Source organism: Serinus canaria, chromosome 4 (assembly GCF_022539315.1).
Source record: "Serinus canaria isolate serCan28SL12 chromosome 4, serCan2020, whole genome shotgun sequence".
Taxonomy (NCBI): Eukaryota; Metazoa; Chordata; class Aves; order Passeriformes; family Fringillidae; genus Serinus; species Serinus canaria.
In genome coordinates, this window is record NC_066317.1 from 5,150,318 (window position 1) to 5,171,406 (window position 21,089).

A 21,089-nucleotide genomic window follows, 5' to 3' on the forward strand; every position below is an offset into this window, starting at 1 on the left:
AATCTCTTACATATGTCAGCCCCGTGCCCACTGGAAATCCCAGCCCTGTGTAGCTTGGCCAGTCCATCTAACCACTGGATTAAAGGGAAAACCAGACCTGCTGTGGGGTGCAGGAATTATTGGTGATGACACGAATCACGCTGGGAGCAAAGTGACAACATGACACAGAGAGGAAATTCTCTCTGACAGGCCCTTTACTTTCTCTAATGATATAGCATTCCTGGTTCAAATTATGTAGGGACCTCCAGTGCTATTTGACAGTACCTGGAGGAGGCAACCTTAAAAATTTGCCAGTTTTGCCTTAGATAAATAGATAGAGTTTCTTCAGTGCTCCTTGAACTTCCTCCTACTTACTTTCAAGAGTGCTCCTAATCTAATATTAAACTCTCCAGCAACTGGCAAGTTCTAAAGGATCATTGTACATTTTCCTGCTCAAGTGATAAATCTGGAGGTCAGTTCCTGGCACAGCCAATGGGAGCATGGATGTGTGCTGCAGAAGACAGGTTTACAGCATTAAAACCTGGGAGAAGTAATTACGTGAGCCACTTTGGATGAAATCATAATTAAGCCTTATTGGGGTTTGAAAGTTTGGATTTACAATATATTTCACTCGCTGTTTTTCATTTTCATGAACCTCTGGCAGTTTCTGCTTCCTGCTGGGACAAGAAGAAAAGTGGCTTAAATGCACTATGAATTAAATAGTGGGAAACCCATATCCTTTCAGAAGGGCAGTCTAGGAGAAATCTTGTTCTTTAGACACATAGAGCTCTGTTATATTCCTCAGGCTGAAGTGTATGAAGTAAAAATAAGGATCTGTGATGCTTTGGGGGATCACTCAAAGCAAAATCTCTTTTCCATGTAAAGGAAAGAAAATGTCTGAGGTTCAGTTGTGTTTTCCCTGAGGAACCCTTGCCTCGAGGCAGGGCACAGCAGAAAATACAAAATTCCCATTTATATTTGGTAAGAATTAGAGGGAAAAGGACCATGTTACCTGAGAAGTGAAGTCTAATGCACTGGTCTGGACCAGTAATGATACATGCACCAGTACTGTGTTCTCCAGTTTTTATCCACTCTGCAAGCAGGAGCAGCAAGCTGGATGCAACAGGAAGAACCCCTGACTTCAGTGCCTGCAGGAAAACTGATCCTGCTCACTCTCACCTTTTTGCTTTTTCACCTGACTGAGGGGGTGAAAACTCCAAAGCTAGGTTTGCAAACAGTGTGACTATGCACTTGTTTGGAATTTTGGCCAATCTGTTAAAAAATAACGTAAATACCAAAGAATGCAAAATATCGTAGTGGCAACACCCATTACCTCCAGCACTGGCAAGGATTATAATATATAAACATCTATGTAATACAAAAATTCCATTAATTTAGATAATAAAGATTAATAGACTAACCTAAAACCATACAGCCCTGAAGAGAGCTTGAACGTTTTTTCCATTAGGTCCTGGGGGGGAAAAAAAAGAGAATAATCAAAACCAACTTTTGGTTTAAAATCACTTCAATAGAGATTTGCTTCTTGGGTCACTTTAAGCATGGAGGTTGGCTTGTAGCTGCCTTAGTGCCTCTTGTGTAGAATTCATAAAATTATGATGGTATCTCCAGAGGTTATTGAGACAGAATAAAAAGAGTAGAATTTCTGGGAAGAGAAACAGCAAAGTGGTGGAGGTGGAAGACTTAAGTGGATGGATACCAGGGATTCAGTCTTCAAAGTGAGGGGTGTCATGACCTCCTTTTTCTCCCACAAGGCATGCACAGTTCACCCATGATATTTCCCAAACTGATGGAACAACAGTTTTTGGCAGGCTGTGAACTTCTGCTGGGATCTCACCACCTTTCAGAATCAAGACTGAAAAGCCAGATTTTAAGACCTAGACCCCCAGCAATACAGAAAGGGTGTGGAATTAGGCTTCCACTTCAAGTGTCTCAGTAATCAAAGCAATGTCCAGGCCTTCTAGTTTGGGTTACCTGGAAGTAGCCCAGCATGCTGGATTATCCAGAGAGATAGTGAGTTATATGTGTTTATGGGGAATTTAAGAAATACGATTTACAAATGGCAAACGCACACTCCTCTGGTTTCCCAGCTAAATCCCAGGAATGCACTTGCTGGGAATTTCACAGAGCAATCATAAAGCCCCCAGCACACTCCTTGTATTCCTTCTTAGGGAAATAGAATACCAAAGATCACTACAACTCCCTTTCCAAAAATGATTTTACTGCTCAGGCCTAATTTTGTAGACAACATCCTCGTGCCACATTGCAAAACCATCCTTTCATCACAGCCTTTGCATTCCATCAGTCTCTCTCATTCTTGCTCACCCTACAAATAGCAGGACACAAGCAAAGGTTGAAAACAACCAGAAGAATTGGTTTATCCATCAGCCAGATGGATATCTGGATCAGCCAGGGTGACAAAGCCAGATTAATATGATTTCTCTAATAAAATCCCAAACCATCAGCTTCAGGCTGAGTTTAATCCTAAACCTTAAAACCCCACAGAGTCAGGGCAACATTAGCTGCTTTCTCTTGGGAACACCCCCCTGGGCACTGCTGCAGACACAGCACCTGAATTAGGCTGTCTCTCAGCTGGGTATTTGCCTGGAGAAGGATGGAAAGTGTCTTCCTGCAAGGACAATCAAAGGCACAAACCTCTACTTAAACTGGACACCCTTCCTTATTCTCCTGCTATCAAAACCAAGTTTATAGGCATTTTATCTAGGAGTATATCAGCTATCTTTGCTTGTAACATTAGAAACTGCTATTAAACAGAGCAGGAAGGAGGCAAGTGGAAATAGGGAGAAGGTGGTAGCTCTGACTGACATCTTTACTGGCATGGAACACAAGATCAGTTTATGAAGTTTTTCTAATGGTGGCCCAAACCCAGTCAAGATTGGCTCCATGATGTCTTGCCAGGAGTTCTATAATCCTTCTCTGCAGCCTCTTGGGTGGGAGACAGTGACACCAGAGCTTCACAGGAGGTCACACTCCTGCCTCAGCAGATGTGCTTAGACATATCCTTACAGGATTTGCACGAGCACAAGTCTCCCCTGAAACCTGGGCTCTCCCTCTGGAGGTAAAGCACATCTCTGCTTTGATGTGGGGCAGAAGGTTTGCTTCTCCTTGGGGCGATCAGGATGTGCACACCACCGCTGGTGAGGAGCCATGTAGTGCCTCCAAATACTCCATCCTGAAGTTATGGGATGGATGCTTCAGTCTGGAGCATCAAACCTACAGGCATGACTGCACTCCTCTAAGCCAAGGCTGAGACCACTTTACACTCAAAGCAGCAGGGATGAGCTGTTCTTGCTCTCTCCCCATGACCATACTGTTTGTGTTTTCTGCAACCTTCAGGCGATAAAAGGAATACGATAATCTGTCTCTTGTCTCCCTGCCAAGCTGTCAGCCCAGCCAGTCCAGCAGCCCAAGAGCCTCAGAGGTTTTCTCAAACAACTTCCAAGCCATGTGTATGAGATACAGGGCACTTTATAAAGCAAAACCAGATAATTTCTCAGTCTAAAGCCACCCGTGAAGTGTCAGTCTACAGGAATCAATTCACACGTGTTTTAATCAACTTGGAAGTTACACTGGGTGTATGGGAATAGTTAAATTTATAGAGCTTGGAGTCTGGCCCATTAAACTCTGTCTATACTGTTTTAACACTTCTGGAAGCCCACATTTAAATTTGCCTCGGGTCATGAGTGAAATGAATACTCCTACTTCCCGCAAAATACCAAGCACAGATCCATGAGTGTCTACTGAAAGCAGAAGCTTCCCGGTGCTGCCTGCAGGGATGGTGGCGCTCTGGAAGGACCGGGATGTGCAGGGCAGGGGGGAAGCACAGGGATGTGCCACGCCGAGCCCACCGCTCTGGCTGGAGCTGCTGCTGTTTCTCCTGGTGCAGAAGAGCAAACTTTGCCAACCCTACACGAGTAGAAACGTGCCCGGAGATGAGATCCAGCTGTTTGCCGAAGCGATCCCTGCTACCGACAGCCAATCTGGACATTTTGGAAGCATCTGCAGGCTTGCTCTTATCGATGGAGGAGGGGTTTTGAGTGCGATTTCTCTCGGAACAGGTTTGCTGATAGCATCAGCATCTGCTCGGCAGCAGCGTTAGCAGCCGTGCCTATGCAGGTACCGAGGTAACCAGAGACAGGGCTTTTGCCAGTCAGGACAGGAATGTTTATTTAAATGTAAGGAGAGAACCAGATCTGCAGCTGCTGGATCTGCAACGAGTCTCAGAGGGGCAAAACCTGGCTCGGAAAAGAAAGCATTGCGTCCTGTGAAATGGAAAAGAAAAAAAAAAAAAAAAACAAAACACCAAAACCCAAAACCCCAACCCAAAACCCTTGCAGGAATATGCACTGCCCATACTGAAAAGGCATTTTTGGTTCCCAGAAAAGCTGGCTACAGCCCACATGGCTCTGTTCGCCCAGTGACAGGCAGCCTTACACGCTGAATACCAACTGGAGGATTTGCAAAAACAATTACTTCAATTATCTCGTTCCCTTGGCAACCGCATAACACAGGCTCGTGCTCTAATGAGTCAGTGCCCCTGCCGAAGCCAGCCGGGCAGGAGCCCTCTCCCAGAGCCCCGCAGCTCCCTGGGGAGCCCAAGGGGCACCCGAGGGCGTCCAGCAGCACCTGCCATTCCCACTGCACTTTTTACCCCCAATAACTGAGAAAAAACACAATTTACTGTCTTTAATATCGGCTCAGAGCAAGCACCACTGCCACACTAAAAGCCTAACGCGAGCGAGTGCAGAATACAGCAAATGTGAAAAGCAGAGTTGCAACTTCTCAGGTGCACAGGCTGTGCATAAAAATCTCCATGAATGAATCAATTCTGGCTGGGGTGCAAGTGGTGTGAGGCTGGAGTAGCCACTGACTGCTTTGGGGCACACTCAGGGACATCAAATGACAGTTTTTGAAACACTGAGCTGCACAGCCTATGTAAGATAAGCTGTGCAAGCTGACAAAAACATGGAGAATATATATCTTTTATATCTCATTCTATAACACATACATCTATACATACATCTATGCTTCTAGGCAAAAGTATTCTAAATAATGGGCTGATTTTTATTGTCTTATCTCAGCTCCATGGCAACTGCAAATTGCAAGAAAAGAGCAAGAAAAGAACAAGAAAAGTGATAAAAGCTCCTGGGAAAGTTTGTATTAAGATGACAAGTAAGGAAAATATTTTATGTATTCCGTGAAGGGAATGAGTAATGGGAAACATAATAAAATATATGAAACAAGACTGGTGAGTATAGAATAATAATGAACCTGGGGATCTTATTCATCTCTTTGTGCAAATAGACAAGACGACAACCTGAAAATAAAGGAAAGCACAGACATGAATTTTTGGTGCATAATCCCTTCCTACACGCAATTCTTGCACTTACTGCTGCAGCACTATGTCAGATCATGGGGTTTTAGAAACACTGTGTGGTTACTACACTTTCTGAATCAAAAGTCTGCCCAGGAAACAAACCCTATTGCACAAGCTGAACCCATAAGAAAGGTCAGAACGGACGTTCACTTCAAATAAATCCCTTTCCAGAGCCTTTCTAGTGAAATATTTATTTAAAACTCAACAAACCTCACTTCTGTTGCAATGACAGAAAAGCAGTTGAGAAAAACAAAAGAAAAGAGCTTGAGAATATTTTGTTTCTGGAAAATTGGGTCTTTTTTGGTTTTCTGTGTGCCTCTGCTATCACAGGTAGGATCATGCCTAGAAGCTGGCATTTTTCCCACTAGTGTGGGTTAAAGGTTATTTTGTGGACAAAAGGCACCAAAACATTTGCATTGGGTACTCAGAAGTGACAAATTCAGCCTGATATGCAAACACTGTGTGCTGTCCCACGATGCTGAAAACAGAGGAGAGCTGGGAGCACACAGAGGTGTCCAGCAGAGAGAAACCTCCAAAACCAACTGCAACCGAGGCAGCAGCGACACGGCACAAAAATAACATTTCATCCCCTGCAATCACAACAAATTGTTTTTAATCACAAGCAGATGTGATTCATAATCAGTTTTCTAAAGTCAGTCTAATGAAAGCCCCAGCAACTCCCAGCTGAAGAATTACTTTAGAGGGCAAGGGAATACCTATAGGTCAGTTTACATACCTTGGCAGCAACATGCAAGCCAGTGGGGACATCCAGAAGGAAATAAGGTCACAAATTGGCAGGGCAGCAGCTGCACTTACCAGTTTAAACGAGATTCAGTTGTTGAAAATCTACGTCTTAAAGGCCAAATCAGCAACTCATAGACCAAACTATGAATCTTCAACTCAAATGTTATTTCCATCTGAACATATGGATATGAAACCTGGATGCTCCCCAGAGGCAGGCAGCTTAAAGCTTTGGAAACAAACTGGAGTGAATATATGAAGTGGAATGGGTTTGTAACAAATGGCAGGAGCTGTCGAGGAGCTCGGTAACTTTGTACCCCTGGCAAAGGAAAAGGGGACATTTGGGACATGTGGCAGGGAGGAAGGCTCACATCTGCCCCATCAGAGATGGCCCAGGGAAGGCAGGGGAGTGGCTGACTGAAGGAGCACAGCAAAAACCGCTCTGAGGATGCAGAAGAGAGCGTGAGGATGGATGTGACAGCACTGCTTGCTCCGGCCAAAACTTGGGAATGCTGGACAGGATCTGTCAGACTCTTCTATGACCCAGCTGATTATCTACCCAGCTATCTCCTGACAAGCCAAGATGGGATATGGCATGCACATATGACACTGGGCCTAATTAATATACAGTGCCTCTGCTATTTGCTCCATTCCTGTATCAGTACAAGAATGATTTTCAAGCTTCCCAGGTCCTGTAGAAACAATCAGATTTTTTCCTAGACTTTTATCCCCATCCCAAGGACATTTTAGTTGGGCTGTTATGCTTTTTTTTGGGGGGTGTTACTTGTGTCTGCAAGTTCCTAGGATTATGAACACTGAACTGGTAGTGGAACTCCTGAGTTTATAACTGATTACAGCTCAAAAGGAAAAAATAAATAATCATTTTTTCAGAGTAAAATTTTCTTAACTGTGGGAACGTATTTTTAAACTCTTACATTCATAAGAAAGCTCTGCCTTGAAACTCTTAGATACCAAACCCATAGATGGATGTGAAACGATTTCTTTCATTAAAAAAAAATAAAAATGCATGAACAATTCCTGCTCCAGCAGCTGAAGCTGGGGAGTCACCCAGGGAAGTTCAATAGGAATTCCACAGTTCCACAAGTTTTGGTGATGCACCTTTCCTGAAGGAACTGAAGGCAGCACTCCTGGGACTCCAGAAGCAGCTTCCCACCAAGCCTTGCTGGATTTGGGATGCCCACAAGACAGGCAACCCTACTGCCTGCCAGATGGGATGGATGTGTGGGATCTTGATGGATTTAAGCTGTCACTATCAATCAGAGCTAGTGCAAAGGCTGCTTTCCAGGTGGCACAAACAAGCTCTATTTGGAATTCCCTTCCCAGGGAATATTTCTCCCTGATCAGGGAGAACTATTTCACTTGTTTTCTGATCTCAGTTGTGAGGGTGTTTCAGATGCTGTGAGCACTCCACCATATAGGACTGGATGCTCAAACAGCAGGAGGGAGCTCATATTCAAAGGAATGGAAAGAAAATAATGATTTACTGGAACAGTGCTGGCCACTTCAGTAGGAACACCAGTCATCTAATGAAAATATTGACATTTATGGGAATCCACAGACAGAGTTGGGCATAGTTGTGGTCTCCACTACTGTATCACTTTTCATAATGTTTTATTTCTGTTTACCTTCCAAAACAAACTACTGTAACTAATATGTTTATAATAATTAATGAGGAGACAGCCGAGCTGGAGAAAGAAAAGGCCTCAAAAATTCACACTTCTCCCAGCTGGGAGGCTTAATTGGGCTGGGGACTTCTTTTCTTTCCCTAATCAGATAGGGAAGAAGCAGGGAGGTAGGAATGAGGGCCCTAATTATTGCTGGTGTAACTCGGTGTAAAACAATGTGCTTGCACAAGGGATTCATTTAATGCATTGTCCTTTGCTAATCACCCCATTAGCAGCTAAAGAACCACAACTAATATATTCATATGCATGCATGTGTGTACATGCATATTTGTGAATGTCACACATGGCCCCAGGTCCCTGCTGGAGCTGGTGCACAGTGCCCTGATTCAGCTGACAATAAATTCTCTTGAGGACAATCTCTCTTCAAGCCTCGGAGCAGCTTCTGTGGTCTGTCATTGCACCAGGACTGACAGTGCACAGGCTGTGCCTGGGAGGGACAGGGAGAGAGCTTTCTCAGGGAAAAATCTGTGGCTATTTTGCAACCAAAGCCAGCCCCAAACCTGAGGGGTCTCACTGCTGGATGAAGGGATGGCACTGAGCATTGGGCAGGCATGACTGCGGTTGTGGTTCTGCCAGACTGACTCAGGCTGATGGCCTGTCCAGGGAAGAATGATCCCTTCATCTCAGCCAGGAAAATGCAGTCTTTGCACATTATCTTAATTACTCATCAGGGAGGGAAGGCTTTGCTTAGAATGTGGCAGAATTCAGCTTGTTAAACCTTCTCTGGGAGCAAAACAGAGCTGCCTTTCCTGGCCAGGTTTGCCCATGTGATGCTCATATATCCAGCAAGGATAAGCATCTTTTGGCCTCTCATCCATTGCTCCCAAAGCTTTCCATCTGCCCAGCTGACCTTCCTCTTTGGCCAGACTGGAGAGGTAATTTCTTCAAGATAGCCACGACATGGATCTGCCAGTTAGGAAGTAATGTTTATTCCTTATGGATCAAAATGTGCTCAGGAAAAGACATTGTAAAGCCAAGATGCTCACATCCCTTCTTCCAACAGAGATGTATGCCCTTAAAGCAGTGAGAAATCTGCTTTTTGGCACTTGTCAATCATGTGTGTCATCTGGTTCCTTAAAAGTACAGGTTTTGTTTCCAAGCAAGTGACCAAATTAGTAAATTAATAAGGCCAGGCAAACCTAAAACAAAGAGTGAGGAGTTCCTTAACTGAAGCTTGAAGGGCCTAAACCAAACCTGACACTCACCTCAAACACTTTGCATTGCTAAAAGAGCTTCACAGACATGCAAACCCTGCATGCCAGGCAGCAGAAACATGCTTCTTCCAAACTTTAAAAGTGTGTGCACCAAAGATTCCTTCAAGTTCTGTTTAGAGCATGAAGGAAGATACTGGCCTTGGAAATGCAACTCTATCTCACTACAGTAAATATCTTTTCTTCTACAGCATAACCACTCTTGTCTGAAGTCATCTGTCACTTGAAAACCACCTCTAGCACTAAGAAATGTTACATTTTCCATTTCCTTCTAAACAAATGCTTCTGCTCTTTGCAGGTCCTGAGTGCTTCATGTAATGGTTACAGCTCAAGCATCAGTGACAGCACAGGGAGTGAAATCAGTCTTTAATGATCTGGCAAAAATAGCAGCTAAAACATTAAATAACTTTTCTGAGAACAGCCAACCATGCTTACAGTTGGGAAAGGATGAAGTTAATCTGAGATATTTAGTTTTTAAAAAGGACAGAAGAAAGAATGAAATTTTCCATTCATCAGCTCAGAGAGAGAAAATCTGATTTATTGCTCTATAAGTTCTGTAGAAGTTCTGCTGGAAAGGTATAATACATCTGTGATAGTGTAGCCTTGGAAGAATCATGCCAGAGCTTTAAATCAAAAGATTTGACACCATTCAGAAGTAAACCTGCAATGCTAAAATGTGGCAATAGGTGGGCTCTCTAACTAAAAAGGGATTTGGATAAAATACTGATAAAATCAATGCATCTCCACACATTCTTCTAATTCCACCTGGAGCTGTGTTTGCATGGCTAGTGCTGGGAAGAGTTACTGCTTAAAAATGCTGAATGTACTTAGCTGTCCTCTTCTGAGGGCAGGAGTCTCTGAATCTGGAAAGTATTTAGGTTCCACAAAAGGATATGATCAAACATTCCTGACAAAGCCTCCATGCCCCTGCTCCATTGGAATTTCCCAACAGTGTGTTTCAAGCTGCTGAGCTCTCTGAGCAAACCCTTGGGAGAGAGGTGCAGGCTCAGTGTTAGAACCCTGGTTACTGAGAATTTTAGACTTTCTGTACTGACAGACACTTAAACCCCCAAGAGAACACTGCATTTGACCTGAGGCTGTAAAGAAAACTTCCAAAACTGAATGATAAAAGTGAAATTTTAGGTGTGTAGTTTGAATAGAAGTGTGCAATATCATAGTAGAAAGCTTAAAGTTTTAGAATAGTGTAATATATATAAAACAAGATAGAAGTTTTAAAGCAGAAGCTAGTCCTCCTTCATGAGTTCAAGTAGTATTTGTAATTAAATTAAACAATCCACAGTGTGGGACACAAGTAGTTAAGTTAAAAGTAAAAATAATTTAAAGTATCATTTCTTAATTAGACAATTTATCCTTAAAAAGCCTGGTAGAGAGAGAAATACATCTCAAATTTTTTACCTTATTAGAATAAAATACTGGAAAATTCACAACTTAAGAGACTGTAATATAGATAAAAACTAATAAACATCTCAGTCCAAACAAAAAATATCATCTCACAATTTAATCCCAACCCTAACAGTAAAACAGCAAAAGAATCAACACCTCAGACTCTCAGTTTTCTCTCTTTTTTGGCTTCTCCACCATCCTGTAGAAGGCACAGCAGCAGGGAGCTCTCTCTGCTCCATGGAAACCCTTGAGACATCACCTATGTGGAAAATCACTGGCTGACAGATATTAGGAGAACCTGTTACTTAAATCTGTTTTATCTGGTTTTGAAACTTCCTATGCTACTTTTTTTTTTTTCTTTTCTCTTTGCAGGGTTTATCCCATGACCAATTTTAGATATTAATGGTCTGTATTTTAGAAAATGATCTTGCTGGTTATTTATGCCCCACATCTCTATTTCAGTTATGCATTCAGCAGCTGGAGTCCATATGGAAATGTTGGACATTTTAACTGAGTGAAGACCTTTGCAGATAAGGGATAGGAAATCTGATATTTTTTTCCTATTTGGTTCCTAATCATATGCTATTAAAGAGAAGTTTGTATGAAACAGGAGATTCTTCCTAATGTTGTCATTTACTATTATCAGTTTTAACATACAACTTGGCCCTGGCCTAGGAAGCAAACAATGAAATATTTTATTTTAGAACTGTGAGCAGGAACTAATGGGATTGAACATTTCACTACAGTTTGAAGGAGCTTGACCTTGAGCAGGACCTCCTTCCTGTAGGAACATCTTTTTCACTTTCCTGCCTCCCTCAGGACCATTTCTGCCTGGGAACCAGCTCCACTCTCATATCCTGGCACAGGACTCAGGTTATAAATAAGCAAAGAAATGCTGAGCTTTTTATTTGGGATGCACAGGATGGCAGCTCAGCTGTACCTACAGCCCAGAGGGTTTTGCAGAGGCCCAGAAGCCCCTCTGCCTTCCCAGCAAATGTCCTGCTGGAAACACAGGGACTCCTGCTCTGCTGTCTGTTCAAAATCAGATCCATTTAGTGCCACAGAGCCATAGTATTTTATTCCAATTAAATATCCCGGCTCTCCTTAGAGCCTTCCAATCAAGCCTTGGGCAGCTCTATCAGGACCACAGGGCTTCTCTGATCAGACTCAGGTTTGGCCAACAGAAGGTAAGAAGAGAGGCAGACTTGTTTTGATATTCTTTTCACCTCAGGAATATAAATTAATTTGTTTCCAGCTAACTATCAAACATCTCTATGTCCCACTTCCTCAAGAGGCTGACAAAATAAATCCAGCACTAAAAGCAAGGAGAAGATGAGCCTGGCAGACTCATTCTGATCTGGGCACCCCCTTTCTGGTTTGCTCTTTGCCAAGCCATGATTGCAAAAACAATTCCTTTCACCCCTGAATAAACACCACAGAGCTGTCCCAGCACCTACAGCCAGATAAGACAACATGGGGTGCTGTCTTTAATGAAGTTCATAGCTGTGCATAAGAGTCAGAAGCAAATTTGACTTCTGGAAGTCCAAGGCACTGATGGACCTGACAGGAAAATCAATTACAGAGCTGCAGTGAGGCAGTGGAAAGAGAATGATGGAGAACTCAAAAATTAAGAATATATATATATATATATATATTCTAGAATTTCAATTGAATAACCATCTTGCACCTGCCATGCCTACACAGAAGAACAGCTTGTTTAAAAAAAAAATAAGAAAAAAAAAGAGGAATATGAAAACCATAACCTTGCATTACCAAAACTTCTGAGGGCAGATGGAAAATCCATGTAATAGTGAAGAACATAGCTGGTCTGCTGGTATGCAAATGCAGAGAAAACAAGGCTGCTCACCAGCCTCATTAAACTTAAAAGAAGCAATGGTTTCAGGACAGTTCACCACAAACAGCTGCAGAAAGTTGCCAAGAGAAAATTACAAGTGTCACAAATCCTACAGTCTCACAACTAAGATTTTCTGACAATAAGACTGAGGAAGCTAAACTCACACAGAACTTATTTTTCAGCTGTAAATTCTTACACAAAAGTGTGGTTTGCTTTCAGAAATACAGAAACTGCTGTGCACAGATAGCAAAATATTTTCATATTAAAGTCTTTGGTGACAAAGACTTCTTGGACAATGTTTCTGTGCAAGTCCCTATCTAGCTCATCACTTATTTCAGGTGAAGAAGAAACCTGGGGAGTTCCAAAACAGACACTTTCCACTATGAATATTGTCTGAGCTGATATTTTAAAACATAAGTCTACCTAAATTGTCCATAAGCCAAAATTTAATTACTGGAGTTGAGTGGGCATTAGGCATTAATGCCCCTGTATATTTTGAAGAGGAAAGTCTGGGTATAAAAAAAAGTGAATACTGCACCATCAGGAAATATTTTGCTTATACAGACAACCAGATGTTTTCACAGCCTGGGGGCATGCCAGGGTGGGAGTGTTTCCTTCCACATGGTTTGTCCAACTGATTTATCAAGGCCCAAGTGGCAGCATTTTCTACCTGCTCTCCTTAGCACGTTATTCCAGAGCTTCTTTTTTTCAGCATCTGAAGGCTGTCCCCAGAAGTCCAGCCACATGTTACCTACATTCACTTCTTCATAACATTTCCAGATTTTGAAGGAGGAATCTTAATGCCCATTGGAAAAAGAACTGGGCAAAGAGTGGGGTAAGAGAAGGGAGCCAATGTCAAAGTGCTTGAAAGCAAGAGAAGCAGATGATATCCTGAATATCTGCCCTAAAAACCAAGGTGTGTTCAGTTTGGTTTGGAAAAATCATCATTACTGGATTCCATGCAGCTATAGCCACGGCACCAGAATTCCCCCAAGGAGCCAGGAGCCAAGCAGGGTGTGCAGTGCCCATGGATGCAGGGCATAGAGGAGAACAGGATGGGAAGAGCTCCAGGGGTGCTGCCCATCTCTGTCCAGCAGCACATCTGGAGAGGGAAGTGCTCCCAACTCATTTTCTCACGTGTGTGGAACATCTGGCAAACTCTGTCACCCATACATTTTCCTATTTCTCTGGTTTTAATTTTTCTTTTTTTTCATGGGCAGTTTTGAGGTATGAAATTTGCAGAGCTGAAATAATATTAAAAGAAAAAGATCCTTCTTTGCAAGGGAATTTGATCCCTAAACTGAGTTTGGACTTAATGATGTTTGCAGGTCTGTTTTGTTCATTTTCCCTGTACGTTTCAGCACTCCAGCCTTCTCTGTGAGAATGCTCATGGAAAGTGAATTTGAGGCAATAGCTCACTTTGGACTGGACTCTACAGCTGATTTTTAAGCTTGCCCTTTGCAAATCTCATTACAGCAATTAGCCAGATAGATGGTGCAAGAACCAAAGTATCCCATGAGGAAAAACTTGGGCCTAGCAAAATTTGGGAGAGTTTAGCCAATGCAGGATTTCAGCCTGTATTTGTAATGTGGCAAACAAGGCAGCTGCAATTTTTGAGTATTCATGGCTGGTGACAAGATTTTCCCCTCCAAAGAAATTAGTCAAATGGTGGATGCATCCAACTCAAATTGCAGACAGGAACAAACCAGTAGTTGTTTACTGTAGTGTGATCTACTGGTTCAGGCTAAAATTCCAAACCAGAACAATTTTGCCAAATTTACGAAGAATTAGGGTGGATTAAATCTATTCCAAACCATTCTCTTACTCTACCATTTTCTCCTTATAAATCAGTTTTAATCTTGGGTTAAGCTTAGGGTAAATTGCAAGATTATTTTACCCTCAATACTGACATAGATTTTCACTGCTAAAACCCCTTTTACTGTACAGCAGGTTTTTTTATGCAGACCACTTTTCTTTGAGTAATCAGTGGATTAAACATACATAGTGCAGAAAATTAGGAAAACACTTGGTCATTTAGTCAGTGGTGACTTGTTTGGATGAGATAAACTGGAAGGCTGACACTTTCCTCAGTTTGCCCATGTGCAAAGCAGTTTGTGCTGTCAGAAAGCAATGAAGTCTTGAAACAATTTATCTTGCTGAAAAAAATCACTCTCATTAATACCAATCCCTCACTGTGCTGGAAAGTGTGACTGCCTCAGGAGGTGCCCCAATTTTTGTGGGCACGTACTATTTAACCCCACCTCAAAGCCCTAAAGAATGGGAAGAAAGGTGAGTTTGGACTTTCTGAGAGTTCAGGTTGTGTGCTTTAGTTTCTTCCCAATCCCCCCCAAAGCTGAGTTTGTACCTCTGGAAAAATGGTGGCATTTGGGAGGAGCTGGAGCAACACATGGGGTTCAAGGTTTCATATCCCAGCTCTGCCTTGTAGAGCAGAGAAACAAGATGGGCAACCTCACTGCCTAACACAGGAGTGCAGTGTCTCATTTTATAATCTCTCCACTTTATTGGCTCTAGGGAGAAAGGGAATTATTCAGAGAGGAATTGTGTAAGTGCTGTCTTTGTCAAACATGTGCAAAGTGAGAAATAAACATTTAAAACAGCTGAAGGGCAAAGAAGGCACTGCCAAAAAAATGCTTGTTGAAAAGAAGAAAATTAAATTTAAACTGAGTGCTACTAGTATTGCAAAAGAACAAGAAACAGAACCTTCTTCTATACACAGCACAGGAGTCACAATGGAAAACCTGGGAGGGGAAGGGAGGGAGGGAAGGTGCCAGCCCCAGCACAGGAGCATCACCAGCAGTGGGAGCAGGGCTGTGGGCAGCCAGGACTGACTTGGGCAAGCTCTGGGACAATGTCTCTTGGGACAGCCCTGCTGCTGGCACCTGCTGGGGTGCCCCATTACACTCACCTCCTGCAGCCCCCCGTGTTGCCCCCCAAAAGCCAACACTGCCAGACCAAGTCTGCAAAACAGGGAGCACGAGGAGGGCAGGACTGCCTTGCCCTGCTGTGCTGCTGGGGGATGCTGAGGAGCAGGAGCACTCTCTGCTCCCTCCTGGAGCTGGTACAGCTCCATGGTAAATAGCATGCAGCCTCCAGCTGCCAGGAGCTCCTCTCAGGAGGGGACATCTGCACTTGCCTTGCAGCCTAGGATGTGCTCATCCCATCTGAGCTGTGTCCTTCTGTGCTACTCGCAGGGATAAGGAACAGCCAAGAGTAGCTTGGCCCCACCACTCCCCTCTTTGTTATGATTATGAAATACTCTCACATCTTGGTCAGCTGAAGGAACAGGGTGTTTAATTCCTCCTTCTCATTCTTTATGGCCTGAGCCACGATGTTTGGATCCAGCCCCTGCATGAAGCATTTCCAGAGCTGAGGGTTGTTTGGATGTGGCCATCCAGCTCCTCCCTCCCCCTGTGCCTCAGCCTGGGTGCTGCCAGCCACCTTTTGGATTTTACCAAATCCCTAGAAATGGATAGAGGAAAGGAGAGGCAAAGCTCAAAAAGGGCAGAAAATCAAGGAATGGGCCACAGGGGGAAGAGGCAAGGAAAAGGGTCTTGTGAGGCTGGCACTGCCACCAGTGTCAGAGAGCACACCAGATCTGTCACAAGAGAGATCCCAGGAGATTTATTCCTGAGACATTGCAGGGATTAAACCCAGAGAAAAGCTTCTGCTCTACTGTAATGTATCCAAGCTGCAAGGTGAAGATAACAACCAAATTGCATTGGGCACCAGCTGCAATCTAAAACACACCACAAACATATTCACTTTAATAAAATAAAGGTACAAAGTTTCAAACTTGTAATGTGACAAACTGGAGGTTTAAATGAAGGGATCCTTCAGGATGACATCAGGACAGGAGGTGGGAGCAGGCTGCTTTAAGGGAGACCTCTCTCTTCATAACTCTCCTTTTGGAAGCAGCCCTTTAAACACCACAACCAGTAGTAAACAGTCCATGCTTTGCCCTTTCACTTTTGATTGCCATATAATCAGGAAATGGAAATTATACAATCTGCCTCTGGCTTCTGTAGCTAAGCAAAACACTGCTCAGGCTTACTGCAACAAACTACAGAATTCCTTAGTAACCTGGAATGCAAATTAAATGAGACAGCTTCCCCTTTCTGATGATAGATGTCTTGTGTGAAGAAGAAAACCCTAACATCTGGGCACAGGATTATGTGTGAATTCCTCTCTTAGCTGCACTGAAGTGTGTTTTAAGATGGTTCCAGTATCCCTTTCAGATACTTATGTCCAAAACAAACTCATATTTTTTTCCTTCTTTTTTCCCCTGCAGAAGTGAGAAGATATATTACTATCCAGAGGCATGTAAATCTGCACAAATTTATTACCCTGTTCTAATTAAGTTTATTTGTTGATTTATCCATTTCACCCCTTTAAAGAAAACAGAGCTAAAAGCTCTTCAAAAGCTGTGTGGTGATGGAGTCACCATCCTGTTTTTAAGTTTGTGGGCAATAAGTCAGCCCTGCCTCATCCCAACAGCAAAAGCATCACTCAGCAGCCCCACACGCTTTGTCTGCACGAGCAAAATGGGCATCTTTTAATTCATCTCTGGGCTCCAGGATTTTATTTGGGTGAAAGAGGGGAGATGGGAGTGGGCATGGTCTGCAGCACCCTGGTTCCCACCCTGCAATCTTGTCCCGGCTGCTGAGCCTTGATGCAGGGCTCTCACCGGGGTCACCCAGGGGGGTGAATTGACAGGGTGTGACCCCAGCTGTCTCCTTCCTTCCCTGTCCCGCAGGACCTAATGTAAATCCACTGACATCAACAGGAGCCTGATGAAAGGGGCCTGGATTAGACCCCAGGGCCATTGCCTCCAAGAACTGGTTATGGCAAATCAATGGCACTTCAAGGAAGTGCCCTGACTTCCAAATTAAACATAATCTAATTTTAAATATCAGGTGGGGTAATCTTCTATTTAGGTAGGTCCTGATCCAGGAAATCACCGAGTACTTCTTTAACTTTAAGCATCTCATTAAGTTCTGTGCTGTCCAGCATGAGGCCAGAGCACAAGTTCACACGTCTTTGGTTTAAGCCCATAATTAAAGGTAAGCATGTGGCTAAGTGTCCTGCTGAATGGGGATGGAATTACTTGCTGGGCTGAGCCACAGAGACAGGGCCTGCTTTGTACTCCCTGAGTGCAGAGAACAGGGAGCCTCTGGAAGGGCAAAGAAGTGAGCAAGGCACTGAATGAGCTCGAGGAGTGGATGATTCACAGGGAAATCAGCAGGACTTTGAGACCTGCTACAGAAATGTTGGCAGGAAATAGGGACATCTGCGTGTGCCTGGTCAGTCTGTGCTAACTCTGCAGGCTTTTCCCTATCTGGCTTTTCCTCCATCTCACAGATTGGCTGGTTAGGAGGTCATCTAGTCCAATTTGCTGCCCAAGCAGAGCCCCTGGAGCACATTACTTAGGATTGTGTCCAGGTGGCTTTGGAACATCTTTGGGGAAGGAGACTCAGCACCCTCTCTGTTCCAGCACTTGGTCACTGCTCAGTAAAGTTCTCCCTCATGTTCAGGTGGAACTTCCTGTGCACTTTCTTCCCCTGCCTCCTGTCCTATTGCCCTGCACACTGAGGAGGATCTGGTCCACCCTCTTGGCATCTCCCTGCAGATTTTTGGATACATTGGTGAGGTCCTCTCTGTCTTCTCCAGGCTCAACTCCATTTCCCTTCTAGAGGGTTCTTGCAGGAATGCTTAGGGAAAGTGAATGTGACAACAAAACAAGATGGAAAACCACCCAAAACTTATTTTTAGGAGTTTGCAGGCTGTTAGACCAGTGCTGTAAGGGACACAGAAAGAAGAGACCTTACTGTTCCTCACTTCAGGTGTGGGGGCACAGCCCAAACTGGAAGGAGTTGCTTGAATTTTGTTCTCAGATAAAATGTCTGGCATTTGGGTGACACTACACAGGAGCTAAAAAGGAAAACAAACAGGATATTTTCCAAACCCGGTGGGCTGTGGAGCAACGCTGCCGGGAGATGGATGCAGGGATGGATGGATGGAAGGATGGATGGGGCGCTGGTGCCACCTGCTGACCCACCTGGACACACGGCTCCTGCAAACATTCCCTGCCCTCTCACCAGCTCCATCCTTCTGCTTGCTTAAAGTCTCCAGGAACAGAAACATCTCCTTTTTCCTGTCTGGTTTTCAATACTTTGCTCAACCTCCACTCTTTATAAAAGAAAACGATGCTCAAGGCCAGGCTCACCAGGATATTGATATTCCTGGGCGGCATGCTACAATCAGTATTTTGTTTAACTGCACCTTTGTTTATCCCAAAACATCCTGAGCTTTGAAAAAAACAACCCCCTCCTGTGGTTTTTAAAAATCTAAAGAAAAAACACAGCAACTTTAGTTAATTTTATTTAAATTTCTCTGCAGAAAATTAGCTGCTCATCTTGATGTTGTGTCCCTCCCTGGAAAAATACCACAGTTACCTTTACAAACTAAAACTGGCTGATTTTTAGGGGCACTTGGTGCACAGCAACCCCTTTGTCATCCCCAGGTCAGGCTGAGGGAACAGAGCCAACACTGCCAGGTTCACCCCCACAACTTGAGGCAGCAGCTCCCCACCCCAAACAAGGGGAAGAAAGGGAGGCAGAACAACCCAGCCCTGCACATTACACTGACAACAAGCACTAGAGAGCCAGACAGGGCAGGACTGCACTCCCAGGGCACCCTGCCCCAGTCTGACACCCAGCTTAGTGTCCAAAGGCACTTCCCTTCCGACGCTGTGCACTCAGATTTATTGGGCAGCTTTATGGACTGATACTTCCTCACATTTTACCAGTTTGATTAATTCAGCTGGCACCTCTGATCTTGCCTCCACTACTAATATTTTCTCTTGAATGGGATGGCTCTGTAGTCTCACCATTCATGTGTTCTAGTCAGATTTTACATCAAAGATGTCCTGGGTTTTATACTGTCAGAAGCAATTTTGTCCCAGAAGAATGAAGATTATGATTATCCCAGGAGGAAAGCTGTCAACTCAGCTCTGTGTAGAAAAACTGCTGTCTACAAAAGCTTATATTGGACACCCTCTGGCAGACTGCCCTCTTAAAAAGAAAAAAAAAAAGTCCACTGTTACCTACATGAAAGACTTTTTCTAGGAGGGTTTGTGTGTTTGCTGACTTGGTTTGTACAGAGAATTCTAATGAGAAGAAAGAGAATTATGTCTTCCTTTTATAAGCACTCATTTTTTCAGGGCAATGCAGAGAAGAGTGATAAAGGGGAGCATGAGGAAGGCATTTTGGAAAGGGAGTGACAAATGCTGAGCTTTGATGATGCTCAGTCACTCAAATAGATCCAAAATTCTGCTGGATCACACATTTGTCAAGAAGCAGTTGAGCCTCAGTTTACCCTTTCCACAAGCCTCCCACACTGCTCCAGACACAGGAGATCTTTGCTAATTTTGGCATGTTTGGTCCAAAACACACCACTGTGTTCTGCAAGCTGGTTAAGGACCTGCACACAACACATTTTGTGCTAAGAGTTGTCTTGCTGCCATCCCAACAGGACAGGAAGGACATCTCACAGCAGCTGCTTTTCACACAGTTCAGAGCCTGGGGAGCTTCACCACATTGTAAATCAGCTTTGTGTCCAGCTGAGCCAGTGGAGCCATCCAGCAATCTGAATGCCAATGGAATTTCTTCTTGTCTGAGGAGCATTTCCTTTTTTCTTTTGATTTTTCTGGGATACTTTCAGAAAACAATGCCAGTGAGCAAACTTGGCATAACTATGCTGACATGAAGTCTAGGAACTGAACTAGGTGCAAAATCCCACCAAAATAAGACTGAAAGACAAATTTGGATTTAATGAAGTTCTTGAACAAAACACTAATACTCACTGATTGCAAGAGAACCCCACTATAAGCTTGCAGCATGTTTAAATGATTTACTAATTCGAGGCTTGATTACACAAAATAACAGACAAAAAAAAAAAAAGAAGAAAACTTGTAAAAAAAGAAGAAATCTAAGTGGCAAAGTCAAAAGAAAATTCAGTCTGAAAAGCAGAGGCTGTCATTCTGTTCAGAGACACAGGTTTCACCCTTTAAATTTGTGCCTTCCAGGCTTCATCTAATAAGGTGGTGCTTTGTATAACTTAAAAAAAAAAGTTTAAAAAAATGACAGGATGGGGTACATTTCTATTACTGGAAATGGAATTTTAAGCACTGAGTTTATCTTGTCAGTTTGGCTCAGCAGTGATGTGAGCTTGCAAGGGGTGAAGTGGATCCCTAATTGCCAGAGAGCAGGACAATAAACCGATAAGCACGGGAGCTGAGAGTCCTTTAGATGAGAGATGTTCCAGGAAAGGGGGGAATGTTTGAACAGGTACTTATCCTCTTGGAACTGGTGTTTGCCTCACTTTTGTTCTCTGATCCCCAAAAAAGAGCACACTGGCAGTTGTTTGGGCCAAATCAGGGAGACAGGTATATACCTGCTCTCTTTGCTGCCAATGCCAGCTCCACCCTGCAAATCTTGCAGCTCTGTTTATGCTACATTTTTCCATGGCTCCAGACAGCCACAATTTTAATTGGACTGGCTGATTGTTTTTTTAACCCTTTTTTATTTATTTTATTTGGTTTTATGATGCTAATCTTGGCACTGGAGGACTCCCCTAATTCAAATTACAATATCAAAATGCAGATCGGGTAATATAACAAATGGCCATTCACCTAAAATTAGGTAATCTACCATAAACAATAAGTCAAATTAAACCCACGCTTCTCCTTTCTTCCTTTT